At 38.5% G+C, this 14,203-nt stretch overlaps 1 protein-coding gene and 1 non-coding gene across 3 annotated transcripts in view; one reads left to right on the top strand and one right to left on the bottom strand.

Annotated features, from left to right (window-relative positions):
* Nucleotides 1-14,203, bottom strand: part of UGP2 (UDP-glucose pyrophosphorylase 2) — a 66,990-nt gene that overhangs the window by 30,706 nt on the left and 22,081 nt on the right. The window lies entirely within an intron of this gene.
* LOC134363477 (small Cajal body-specific RNA 21) lies at nucleotides 6,420-6,530 on the top strand. The gene has a single exon (XR_010021728.1). It is a non-coding gene; the product is annotated as a small Cajal body-specific RNA 21 (non-coding RNA).

Below are 14,203 nucleotides of genomic sequence, written 5' to 3'. Positions count from 1 at the left end.
AGATAATTTTACATACATCCTAGGGCTTTCACTATGTGGATCTAGATACTCTTCAATAAAACTCATCAAACAGAATAGTACAGCTAAGCATTTTCATAACAGAGGGCATTATATTGTTTATCCTCATTGATCTGACAGAGTACAGGCCTCCTGCAATCCTGAAGGTTAAAGAATTAACTAAATTTTATCTTTGCAATAAGGGAAATTTGTTTGTATAGATGAGTATCTCACACAATGAAAATTACAGACTAGCAACATATCTAAGAGAATTTTAGGGATGTAACTTATGGTTCATCTACTTGATAGAATATTTTGCTAAAAAATATAAACAAAAAATATTGAACTATTCATGATTATAAATGAAATTTATATCATATTAAGGATACTGATAACATAGTAGGAATATATTTATAACCAAAGACAAAGAATACATAAATATGAAAGTTATAGAATTTTAAAAAGAAACACCATCTGTAATCTTAATATAATTCTATTGTTTTTACTGTGCTCAGCATAATACCTGACATCTAGGATTTACTTAATAAATGTTTGTTGAATATGTAACAAGAATAGCAAACATTTGTTGAGCCTTTATCAGAGTACCTGGCACATAGTTAAGGCTTTTATGTGCATTCTCAATAATCCTCACTAAAATCCTATAAGGTAGGTTCTTTTATTATATTTACTTTTTATGAGTGAGAAACTGAGACTTAAAGCAGTTAAATAACTTGCCTAATGTGACATGGCTAAGGAAGGAGTAATGAAAAGATTTAAATCTCTGGAGTCTGTGTTTTTGACCTATCTGCCATCACTACCAAACTTAAAAAAAAGTGTTAAATACACTGAAGGCAGAATGAATTCTGCCTTATGTACGTGGTCTTTGTAATGGTAAATATTTTGGTGATTTACACTGAACATTTCTCAGATTCCTGTTGACTAAGCATATTGGGAATATTATAATTCACTATCATGAGCTTAGGTATTTTAAAATTATAAAAATTTGTACAATACACATCATAATGTATAGAAATTAAAATGTAAGAAGGCTAGTTAGCCCTAAAAAAGGAAGTTAAAAAAGAACACCATGGAAAATCAAATGTAGCCATTTCTCCAATGGCTATGGGGTTTCCTATGTAGTTTGGGGTACAGAATTTAAGAACTTAAACACAGCCACTCCCCACTTGTTTCCTAAAAATATATCCCATCTAGCCTGCTACTCACTTCCCATTTCCATTCTTTGGTTTTTTTTTTTTTTTTGGTCCTTTTTTTTTTGGCAGTTGGCTGGTAAAGGGATCGAACCCTGGACCTCAGTTTATCAGTACCATGCTCTAACCAACTGAGCTAACTGGCCAGCCCCCATTTCCATTCTTATTCTCCAGTAGTACCAGAAAAACTATAATTCTTAGAGCACTTTCTGCTCTCATGTCTTTGGGCCTTTGCATACTATGTTCCTTTAAACCCAGAATGTCTACCTCTGTTTTTTTGCACAAACTCTTATTCATACTTCAAGTCTCAGCTCTAATGTCATCTTTCATAATGTGCTTAACTAGACTTTTGCAACTCCCCAGCTGCTCCTTCTCCTGCTAAACTTAGCATATATACCTGAAACCCAATTACTTATAACATTCTGGACAGGTAGACAGTTAATTTAAAAAATAAGTTCAAGCATAGAATCATGAAAAAGTTTTAGATACATTAAGTATTTTAACTTTTTACAAATAAATGTACATTCATTCACTCTCTAAGGTTTTTTCCTTAGGTATGGTATGAATCTGCTGACCAGAATTCTGTCATTTTTTTAAAATGTAAACTACACCAAGAATATACATTCTGTGATTTGCAGTTTCAGTTTCTTCCAACTGGGCTAAGAACTTAGACATATGGGAAACAATCTACATGCAGAAGAATCATTCTAGATTTATGCAATTTCCCCAATCTTTCATAGTTGTCTAGCCAATAGTTAATTTAACGCTTTATTTTTTATTTTTTTGCTATTCAAAAATCAAATTTTCCCAAAGCACTCAACTCACTTTTCCTAGAAATAACTTTTTTAAACCCATTTCTCTGGTTTACATAAAATTTTATCACAGTATGTCAATACAACAAAGATAATTGACATGAGCAGGTTTAGGAACAAACACAATGGACTTTTAATATGTAAGCCACTCACTTTGGTGAGAAAACTTATGCATAACAGAGTACACCCAAGCATTCAAAGAGAATGGAGAACACCATTTAATCTCTCTAGGTAGAAGCCAGTTAGTGAAATGTCTCCTGAACCAGTTTCATAGCTATTACCCACTATTGTATAACAAACGAATCTTTGTGCAAAAATCTCCTCACTAAACCAAAAGTGCAAAACTGGTTTACTATTGCATGCCTGTGTTATTGGATTCCTTCAGCCCTCTAAGCAGTTGGGCAGAGGTTGGGGCAGCAACAGCCTACTTCCCAGCTAACCTGCCTCTTGTATTTACCCTATTCATTTTCTATGAATGTCACTAGATGGGAAAGACTGGGAAGCATTGTACAAAATAGTATGCTCTTTAAGAGCAATAACTGTCTTTATTTTTAATTAAAATAAAATAGTAGGTATTTGATAGATTTGTAGAATAAAAGTAATGAATGAATCAAGATTTCCATAGCCTCAGAGCTGGGGACCAGACCGCCCCCCCACCACAAAACCAGGCACACTGCCAGCGCCAAGGAGCATGCCAAAAACATCACCTCCGTGTGGGTGGCCCACCACAGCCACCACAATAACTATGGCTGCCACGAAAGTGGCTAGACACCACAACCACCATGTGGATGGTCCGCCAGCCACTGGAATGCATTGACACAGGAGAGTCACCAGCAGAGACCAAAGAAAAGAAGAGGATGTCTCTCTCCAAAAATCCCATTCCAGAGTGACAGAAGAAGCATCTGCTCTACGATAATACTGGGGGACCTGAACACACCTCTCAGCATTGGACAGATCATCTAAGCAGCAAATCAACAGAGTAACCTTTACTCTTTCAGAAGGAGAGAAGAAATCTAGGGTTATCAGAGTGGGGAGGAGGGAGGGAAAGGGGGATGGAGAGAGATTGGACAGGTGGCATTAAGAATAAGTACCATTTGTAACAATATATATGCTAGTAATATTGATTTGATCAACATATGTCAATGTTGAACCCAAAAAATATGTATAATCAATTATAATTCAATAAAAATTAAAATAAATCTTAAAAAAAAAAAAAAAAAGATTCCCATAGCCTCATGTTGTGACTACAAATAAACCAGAAAAAAAGACTTCAACCAGGGAGATGTGGCTGTTGAGGGAAAGCCTGGGCCAGGAGAGCAGCAATTAGTCTTTAAAATTACCTTATTTATTTAAACATTTATATTTTATCTCTCCCACTAGAATGAGGCTCCACGAGTGTTAGACCCTTGACTATCTTGTTCATTTGTGTCTCAGAGCCTAGTTAAATGCCTAGCACACATTAGCTATTTAATAAATATTTGTCAAATGCATTGCTGGAAGAACTTCCAAGAGAAGTGAGAGTATTTTAGGCTCTAAGGCAAGGAGTGGAGCCTACTCAATGGTTCTACTCAAGGAAAGATGGAGACATGATGGGAAGGCCATGCTTTAAAGACTTTCAAGTTCCTTTCAAACACTGATGGCAACTGGTAATACTGTTCTACAACATACCATAGTGGTTAAGAGTCTGGACTTAGGCAGATCTGGGCCTAAATTCTGGCTTACTAGCTATTGTGTAGATAACTCAATCCCCCACAGCTTCAGAGTCTTCTATTGTAAAACAAGGTAACAGCAAGCTACTAGAGTTGTTTAAGGATCATGAAAGCAAATACATGTAAAGAGCTGAGAACAATGCTTGGCACATTAGTGCTGAATAAATGTTTGCTGTTATTGTTATTATTACCATGTTGATAAGCACATAAAGTATGCCACACTTTCTGAAGTAGAGATAAAGTTAAGACTGTACTCATATAGCTCCTGGTCTCTGGAGCCTAACTACCTACTAGGTTCATATCAGGGCTCCACTCCTTCCTTAGGCAAATTGCTTTGAACTTTGGTTGCCTCTTTTGTAAAACAAACATCATAATAGTGCGTATCTTCCAGGTCTTTTGTGAATATTAAATAAGATCACCAGCATAAAGGATTCAGTATAATGCCTGTATAAGCACCCAAACATTAGTAATAATCATTAACTATATAATATAAAGCTTGCATTCATAAATTTTTACAAATTTTTTAAAAATTAAAAAATGCTTAAAGCTCTGCTTTACTAACAAACAAACAAGCAAAACCTCTGAAAAGGTGTTTCATGATCTTTTGAAACAACAGAAAATACTTTCCAGTTTCCCAAGGACTTTAAATACAATGAAGACACCTGTCTTAAGCCCATCTACAAGTAGAAAGCTGTATTTAATGGCCTACTTACACCGTTTAGTCTAGTCATAGGTACCCTTCTGGCACTTCCATGTTCTTCTCAGTTGTCTTTTATGTATTTTCACTTTTGAGCTTGGAAGAAGAATTCCATCAATACATTCAGTAATTATCTAGTTATTCCTTTGACTCAGCAGAAAATTTTAAAATGGTATATAAGTAACAAAAATTAGTTCGGATGGTTTTATAACATTTCTAGTTAAAAACAGTATATTTTGCAACTTTTCTGTAAATCAAACTATTGTAAAATCGAAAGGTTTTTTTAAAATACATATTGTAAATTGCTTCTCCCTTATTCATTTCTCGTATTTTAACCTATTTATAGCATTTTGTTTTTTACTCTTGATATTTTTGCCTCTCAAACTCCCGTACCTCCCACCCTCCCATTAAAAATTGTAGCAATTTCCAAGATTCCCCTACCAGTGTACTTTTTAAAACCCGATAAACTAGAGAAGAGATGACAATAAAAGAACTGGCAGAAAACCCAGATGACAAAAACAAGAAATAAACAGGAAGCACTGTTGTTACAGATGGCATATGATCCTACAAAGTAGAAAGTAACTATAGAAATTCCAAGAAGTTCAAAACATTTATGGGTATTTTTTTAATTGGAAAAGGCAAAAATAATATAGTACATACAGATGGTAAAAATAAAAAATTCAAACACTACAAGCAGGTATATGTATATTTATCAACTTTTTATTGGAGTCATAAAATAAGTCTACCCTGCGAGGCATTTGGCCTATATCTTTATCAGCTAAGGTAGTAGTTTTCAAAGAACATTCCACTTTAGTATGATGGATTAAAAAAGGACAAAGGTAGATGACCCATGAAGTTAAAATAGGATCCTAACAGAAGAAATGGGAGGTCCAAACACCAAACTGCTTCAGTGACTAGGACTAGAGCTTTACTAAAATCACCTTGCATCTCCCCATAAGTCAACCCTCCTATAAACCTACCTGTGGACAACAGAGGCTTAGAATAACTGTAATAAACCTAAATGCCCTAAAAAATAAAACTGAAGCCTCTGACATCATCCCATATATGCTGTATACTAGCTTTAAACTCTGAGGTATTGAATAGCCAGTGATTAAAGCAATGTAAAATGTCATTAGTTTAATTACATAATTCACATTGTTGAAACAGCCCTGGAGAAATGAAGGTGGGAGGGGGAAAAGGCCAGAATCTGTAAAGAGAAAGTTCCATGTAAGACTAAAGGGCAAGTATGGTGGGTGAACCAAAGACTAAGTGAAAGGCCAGGTAACATAAAACTGAGGATGGAGGCTAGGCTAACTGCTTCCTTAGGAGAAATCTGAATGAAAGAAAAGGCAATGTTTTAGAAAGATACATATCTGCTTAGCTTGTATGTTAAAGGGCAGAGACCTGTAAAGAAGCAGCACATTTTAAAAGGGCACAAGGGAACTGCTGCGTAATGAAAAAGTTCTGTATATTGATCATGTGGTAGTTATATGACTACAGGCATTTGCCAAAACTCATGTAAATTATACCTCAATAAATCTGACATTAAAAAAAAAAAGCTACTGAAAGCCAAAATGCTGACTAACCTTATAAGGTTTGTTTATCACAACTAAAAACAAAAACAATAATAAGTATCTTTTAAATAACTAATTTTGGGTTAATATTTTAAGATGTTGAAAAATCTAAACCAATTGTTTAAGGTACACAAAGAATCATAGTTTTCAAATTTTGTTCCGATCTCCCACCATCAGTATCTCTCTGAAATGGAAATTGCAGTGTCTGACATCTCTCCAGTACAACCCACCCAGAGAAGAGGTAGGTTCTCAGCCAAGGAACAGGAGCTACAATGGCAAGCAAAGAGACTCATCATCTGGCCCTCTCGGGCCTTTCCTCTGGCTGTAGAAATGAGGAAGTAGACAGATCCATCATATGCTCCACCACCAGAGAACAAGCTACATGCTGTAAACCTATTATTCTTAGACTCCTACTGTTCTCAAAGCTTTTTTCTCCCCTCAGCCGAGCCTAGAGGAGAGGGGCCAGGTGTCCTTCCCTAGGCCAGAGATGTTTAAGTAGGGAGCCTCGCCTGGACAGTCCAAGCCTCACATTTGAAGGAAGAAAGAAAAAAACAAACAAAAAGCATTTTTCTCTTTGATTATCCTTCCATCCTCAGAGAAGTTTTTTGGCAAGGTCACCCCAGGAGTCTTCCTTAATGCCAGGAAGTCTTCCTGAGCCACATGCCAATTAGATGTTTCCACAGCATCCTATGAATTGCTTATACATTGTTCTGTAATTAGCTGGGGCTACAAATACACGTCTTAGGTCTCTTTTCAGCATTTTGGCTCCATGTTTGTTCAATTCATCATGGAATCAAAAGATAGAGAATTAGAGCTCTGACAATATTTGCTAAATTGGTATTAATATATTAGCTTACATTATTTCTATATATTATCACTTTAAAACTTTATGTTAAGGAAAAAGTGAGACTTTGTATCCAGCCATGTCCTCAGGGCCATTTCCTTATATACCACTATTTCTTTTTTGTGGAATACTTCCATATTTGGAATCTAATTTTATCTCTACATACATACAAAACAAGTCTCTAATAACTTTACCACTAGCTAGCTGCAGTTTGGAAATCTTCACATGCTCAAAGCAAACCATCCTGTGTCATATCATGTCAGATTCTTGGCCAAACTGTCTCTAGAAAGTCTTTCCAAAAAAATGAATGTCTGTCCTAGAGAGCACTCTCAAAGCCTCTCTAGGAAATAATGAACATTTTTTTGCTGTTTTGTGCATCAAACTTTAGATGCACAATGGTACTGTGGTTCACCTTCAGAAAAAAATTCCTGTGTATTTGTACTCTGTACATGTACGCTGTAACTTTGTCAGAATACTTATCATTTAAACTTACACATTTTAATGTACTGATAGATTAAAAGTAAGAAAATTCTCAGTTATTTTATGGAACAACAGCAAAAATATGTTGGAGCTAAACTCCACATTCATATGCACAATATTCTCTTCATGCCAGTTCTCTACTCTATGACCCTGTATAACTCCTTCCCATTCACAAATACACCCTCACTCCTTTGATCCTATCTAAGTGAAAAATCCTTCTTTAGATAATATTTTTCACAGAAATGAGAATATATCATCAACAAAGATTAGTGCCAGCCAGGTGCTAAGAGGTTTTAAGTTAGGTTTCTGGAGAACCTGTCAGCCCCAGTACCTTCTTGAGCAGGATCTGTATATTTGCTCTCTTCCTTATCCCTCTCCATCCCCAACAAGTAAGCTTGGCCAAAACCAAGGCACTCTCATAGACTCTCTAGGAAATAATGAAATGGTTGAATAAAGCTGCATATGCTGGTTGGTCCTTCGCTGCTCTTATTTAAAACATTAACCTTAATACATTTTAAAAAATTTTTTTCTTTTATTTATGTAGCTAAATACCAAGATAATCTTGATTATAACATTCATTTAGTTAACTTTCACAAAGTTGGGGCACAGCATTATTCATAACTCCATAAATTAGATTATTCTTCTTAGCCATAATTCAATATAATATGAACTCAAAAAACTTTTCAAAAAACATCTATGTGCTCACTTAGAACTAAAATGAAGTATTCAACACAGTAGGCAAGACTGAGTGAGTAAAACTTGACAGCATAAAATTTCAATTGCCTATCTATGAGTAGGTACTTCAAGCTAATATTTATAAAAACACTTTATCTAAAACGTGATAATTATAAATTGCCAAAAGACATTTGAGGTCAGTTTTGTGGGGGCCAAAGAATTAAAGAAATCTACTGAAGATCTTCTGAAAATAAATACACTAAAACGGGGTCAGCAAACTTTTTCAGTGAGGGCCAGATAGTAAATATTTTAGGTTTTACAGGCTGTAGTGTCTCCATCACAACTATTCAACTCTGCCATTGTAGCACAACAGCAGCTATAGAAAATATTTAAATGAATGATTGTGGCTGTGTTCCAATAAAACTTTATTTATGAACCAGGTGGAGGACTCTGGTAATTTGCCAACCCATGTACAAAAATATAAATCCTCTGTTATGACAATGTGTATGTGCACACCTTTGATGTAAGGCTGACTTTAGAAATGTCATTCTAAATGGCTATTCTCCCACAATAATTTCTTTATTGTTAGGATAAAATATCACCTGTATTAAAAAAAAAAAACAAAAAACCTATATTCACTAAATAAAATTATATTTTGAAAGGAACAATGATCTCTAAATAATCTCTAAGACCTGAGAAAGAAAACTTGAGGGGGAGGAGGAAGGGAGAGAGAAGGCTTGGGGAGGTGGTAGGTGAAGCAAGGTGAATGGACATTAACCCATTATTTGTATTCTTACAACTATTTGCAAAAGCTGGCATCATATAGACTATTTATAAGACACATTTGTGCCCTCCAGAAGTTTATGACATAAGAGAAGAGCAAACATTTTTGCTTCTGCATTCCAAAACCTTCAAACATTAAGGACATATGGGATTACAAGTACATTTTTTTTTAAATGCTTAATACCTAGGCTTCAAAATAACGACATTTTATATGAAGTCCTAACACTTTCATAAACAGAAAGACAAAAGGCTGCAAAAAATCATATTACATCCAGAATTTATTTTCTATTTCTATTCTTTTTCCTACATCAATTCTGCATTCCCACCAGAAACTATGGCTCACTTCATGGGCATACCCAGCCTCCTGAAAGGATTTATCAAACTTTGTTGGGGATGGGGGAGGGCAGTACTGAATTGGAAAAACTCCAAGGTGATTCTGATCCCTCTACTCCTTCCTTCCTCCTCACCCTCCAATTCCCACTTCAAGAATTCCCACTATATATCATGATCTCTCAAAATACGCAGACAGATTTCTCCACCAGTGAAGCAGAACCTTGAAGCTTAAAATATACTGAAAGTAATCTGTCTGTTTCCTTCAAGGTAGGCTCTGTCTTCAAAAGGCTAATTTTGTACAGGAGAAAACAAAAAACTCCCAGGACTGCAAGCAAAAATTAAGTGAAAAAAACCCCACACTTTTAGAACTAGGTCCATCATTAATTAGATAAGTGAGGCTACTTCATTTAGGGAATAATTCCTAAGCAAAAATTCTAAGTTTTTAGAGGGGGAAAATAAATAAATGCCTAAATTTATTATATTATAATCTTAGGCCTACTCCCAAACATTTTTAAAAATCTGATCAAATTTATATCCAGTTCCTTTTTTAAACAACATATCTATTCAGGAGAATTCTCTTATTACTCTTTTTATGGGAGAAAATATTATTAATTCTACTACTTAAAAGCAGAAAAATAAATCACAATTTATTCACTAGGGTCAAGGAAATCAAAAAAGTAGACCCTAAAAAAAGCATCCATACTTTAATTATCAAGCATTACAGGCAAGAGTAATTTTAACTTCAACATCAAAAATGAGAGACTCCTCAAAGTGAACATATTAGGTAGGATTTTAATTTTTTTAGCTTGTTTATTTTCTTTTTTACAATGAGCATGTCACTTATAATTTTTAAAAGTTTAAGAACTGAAAGACATTTTCCACACCTGGGAATAAAAGTACTCCCAACTGGGAACTATACTCATATATAAGATTTTCTCATTAGGAAAAAAATAAAAGAGGGACTCCAATAGCTTAAACTACCACAGACAGTATATAAATGAATGAGTGGAGCTGTGTTCCAATCAAACTTTACAAACACAGGCAGTGGGGCAGCTTTCAGACAGCAGTTTGCCAATCCCCTGCTCTAAACAGCCCTGTTTTTTTATTTTAACCGGTAAGGGGATCGTAACCCCTGGCTCGGTATCGTCTGTACCACGCTCAGCCAGTGAGCCCACCGGCCATCTCTATACAGGATCCAAACCCGCAGCCTCGGCGCTCCTAGCGCCGCACTCTCCCAAGTGAGCCACGGGGCCTATGGGACAGCACCCTTTTTCTAAGCAAAAACAACAGATGGCCTAAACGGATAAAAGGTGGTGCCCAAGGGAAGTTAAGGGGGAAGGCTAAGCATAGAGACGCAAGGTACGTGCACATTTGACCTTTTCAAGGATTGGCCTAAGCTTGGAAATCCCTGCCTGCTAAGCACATAAATATGATCTTTTGTGTTACAATAAACAGAACTGGCTGACAGAACCCCCGCTGCGCGTGTGTGTGTTTGTTCCCTATCTGGGAGAGCAACAGTGTGCTCACCCAGCTCTTGGAATCTCTTTTCGCCCTGCGTCCTGGGGGGGAGAAAAGGGCAACCCCTTTGGCCCCAACCCTCTAGGGAAAGGAAAAAAACCTGTTGGGGTCCCCTGCGGCCGCTAGAGACGCCCAACAGCTGGTGCCCCATGTGAGGACGGCGCCTCATACCACTTTCACCTTTTCCTTTCCACTGGGATGGCCAAAAATGCCGCACGATCCTGAAAGATAGATGATGAAGAGGCCCTGACCTACAGTGCGGAGCTTCAGAAAGAAGGACAACGTTCAAGAGAAATCTGTTATCAGGGTGAGTACCAACGGCCTCAAGGTCGTATCTTTCCTTTTACTTTCGTTTCTTTCTCTGTCTTCTCCTTTTTAGGTTTTGGCCATGGGGAATTCTCAAGAGAAACCCAGAGATCCAGCCCTTAAGGCTCTAAAGTATTTGTTAAAAAGTCGGGAGTTAGAGCTTTCAGATGCTACTGTTGCCACAACGTGGGCGGCTGTTCTATCTATAGCACCTTGGGTGCTCTCGGCTGATTTGTTCTCATATGATACCTGGGATCATATTCAGGCCCTGGCTCAGAAGAGGGAGGTCCACCAGAGAGTCGAGCCACTCTTAGGCTTTTATCCCACTGTATCCGCCCTTAAACTATGTTTTAAGTCTAGCACTAAAGACAACTCAGACTCCCCGTGTACAGAGTGCATTTGGACAGCTTTTGCTGAGGAGTGAGCACAGGACAATACAGTTAGTGAAAAGGGTTATTAACAGCCCAAACCAACGGCCGATGGGGCCCCTTGTGCAAAGCTCTATCCCAACCTTTCCCCTTTTGGTGATTAGGTAGAAGAAAAGCAGGGTCATAAGACTCTGCTCCAAAATACCAATTGGGCTAAATTTGAAAGCCCACCCCCGCCTTTTTCCGAACCCCAAGCCTTCCCGGTTTCAGCTCCTCTTTTCAGTAAACCCGAACCACTTGAAGATACATGGGGAAATCCCATAGATCAACTAAAACTTTCATTTCAAGCCTACCCTGTTAATGTTAATCCGGGGGGCAACAGACCAGCCCCTTGGTATCCTTGGGAAGCCCAGGATTTAAAAGAACTAAAAAAGGCTGTTGCCGAGGATGGCCCTAATTCTCCATGGGCAGAAACTATCCTTCAGGGACTAGCCCATCAGCCCTGCACCACTCAGGACTGGAAGATGTTATGTAAGGCAGTCCTCCCCCCAAATTTGTTTATTAAGTTCTGTGCCTTTTATAAGGAGGAGTGCCATGCCCAAGTGGAAAGGAATCAAGCAGCCAATCCTGTCACCCCAGTTACCTTTGGCATGTTGTCCTGGAACTGCAGATCAATATAGTACAGGAATCCAACAGGCAGCAATCCCGCCTCCTTACCAAGACCAAGTCAGGGCTGCCACCTTAGCTTCCTGGGCAAAGCTCGCAGAGGGCCCCACAGAGCCCCCAATTACTGGAATAAACCAGAGGCCCAATGAAGACCTCCCTTCCTTTATTGTTAGGGTAAAGCAAAATATACAAAGAAAATTTCCCCCTGGCCTACTCCGAGATCAGTTTGTTAAGATGCTTGTATGGGATGGAATGACCACTGATCATAAGTTGGCTTGCGCAGGCTTAAGGGACCGATCCATGGAGAAGTGGGTTATCGATCCATGGAGAAGTGGGTTATCGGGAGTCAACATTTTCAAGCTAGGACTTTATCCACAGCCTTGCAGGCTCAGACACAAAACTTAACCAAAGGCTTCAAGGTGTTTACTGCCCTGATCCCCTCAGGAAACCATACTTCCCCACCCTTCAAGGGACAATGTTTTAGTTGCAGAAGACAAGGTCATTTTAAAAGCCAATGTCCCAAGGCTAAAGGCAAAAAAACCCCTACCAAACCTTGCCCCCCATGTGAAAAAGGATTACATTGGAAAAAGGACTGTAGGTCCAAATTTGACAAAGATGGCAATCCTTTAAACTAAGCCAGGGGCAACCCCTAGCCCCGTCACCCCAAGGGGGTCATAAAAGTAACCAGCCAAAAGGGGACATCACCATCGAGGGTAAAAGGTTCTGATGCTTAATTGATACAGGGGCAGATCGAACTGTCCTCCGCCAAGAGTAAGTGCCTCCTAGCTGGGATGTTGTCCCTGTGCCTCAAATCCTCGGGGTAGGAGGTGAAACACCATCTTTTGAAACAAAAGGATGGTTAAAATGGAGAGATGCAGATGGCACCACTGGGGAGGTGAAGCCTCTCATTGCTTCCAGACTTAATGCTAATCTTTTAGGACAAGACGTCCTTGGCCAGGCAGATGCTTACATCACCACCGATCATAAGGGCTTTTATGATGAGCTTTTAGATAAGGAAGAATACCAACAACATTTCAACACCTGCTGTCACCCTAATTACAAAATGCGAGCTCAACACCCCCTCCCCAGAATCAGGGTTCACCCCCAATTCTAGAGGCCACTGTTCCCCTGGTCCCCCAGATTAAATGGAAAGACGGACCTCCAATATGGGTGGAGCAGTGGCCACTCCCTTCTCACAAACTACAGGCTTTAAGAGATATTATCCAAGAACAACTTAGGTTGGGACACATTCGACCCTCTGTCAGCCCTTGGAACACACCCGTTTTTGTAATAAAAAAGGCTTCAAGAAAATGGAGAATGCTCCAAGATCTTAGAGAGATAAACAAAAGGATTATTATGGGGACTCCTTTGCAGGGCCTACCTTGGGCCCCTGCCATCCCCAGCCACTTGCATCTCATGATCATTGATCTCAAGGACTGCTTTTTTCCCATTCCTCTCATCCACTTGATTGCGATATGTTGTAAATTTATTGCCTGGGTTGCTCAATCATATCCGACTGGACAACAACCCTATCACACCACTAATGATCCTATTTACAACAAAGAAACCAACCTATTTACATGCACCATTTAAGGGGGCACCAAGGGCTGCCCGGGTTCCTTTCTTCAGGAAATGCCCTGGCAGACAAAATATCACAGTGTGCATCTGATTTTCATGCCTTAACTCATGTTAACTGGAGAGGGCTTCAAGCCCTATTCCCACAAATCCCAGTTTCACAGTTTAAAAGATTTGTTCATACCTGTAAATCTTGCATCCCGTGTTTACAGGTACCACCTTTACAACCCCCCCCCCCCCCCCCCCCCGCGTAAACCCTAGGGGGCTTAAATCTAATGTTTTATGGCAAACTGATGTCACTCACTTTCCAGCATTTGGAAAATTAAAATATATTTTCATATCTATTGACACTTATTCTCATGCCTGTTGGGCTACAGCCCACACTGGGGAAAAGGCTAAACATGCACAAAGTCATTTACTACAATGTTTTGCCACACTCGGCCTCCCCAGTCAACTTAAAACAGATAATGGCCCTTGCTTTGTTAGCAAAGCCTTCCAAGATATCCACTTGGAACATACGCCACTCCACTGGCATCCCTTACAATCCTCAGGGACAATCCATAATAGAATGTCAGCATCAAAATCTAAAGAACCAACTTTTAAAACAAAAAGGGGGAATTATTAGCCCCCACCAACAGTTAGGAATGGCATTATTTAC

Source organism: Cynocephalus volans, chromosome 14 (assembly GCF_027409185.1).
Source record: "Cynocephalus volans isolate mCynVol1 chromosome 14, mCynVol1.pri, whole genome shotgun sequence".
NCBI lineage: Eukaryota > Metazoa > Chordata > Mammalia > Dermoptera > Cynocephalidae > Cynocephalus > Cynocephalus volans.
Note: the sequence above shows the minus strand (reverse complement) of the source record. Positions and strands in the feature narration are given on the sequence as shown.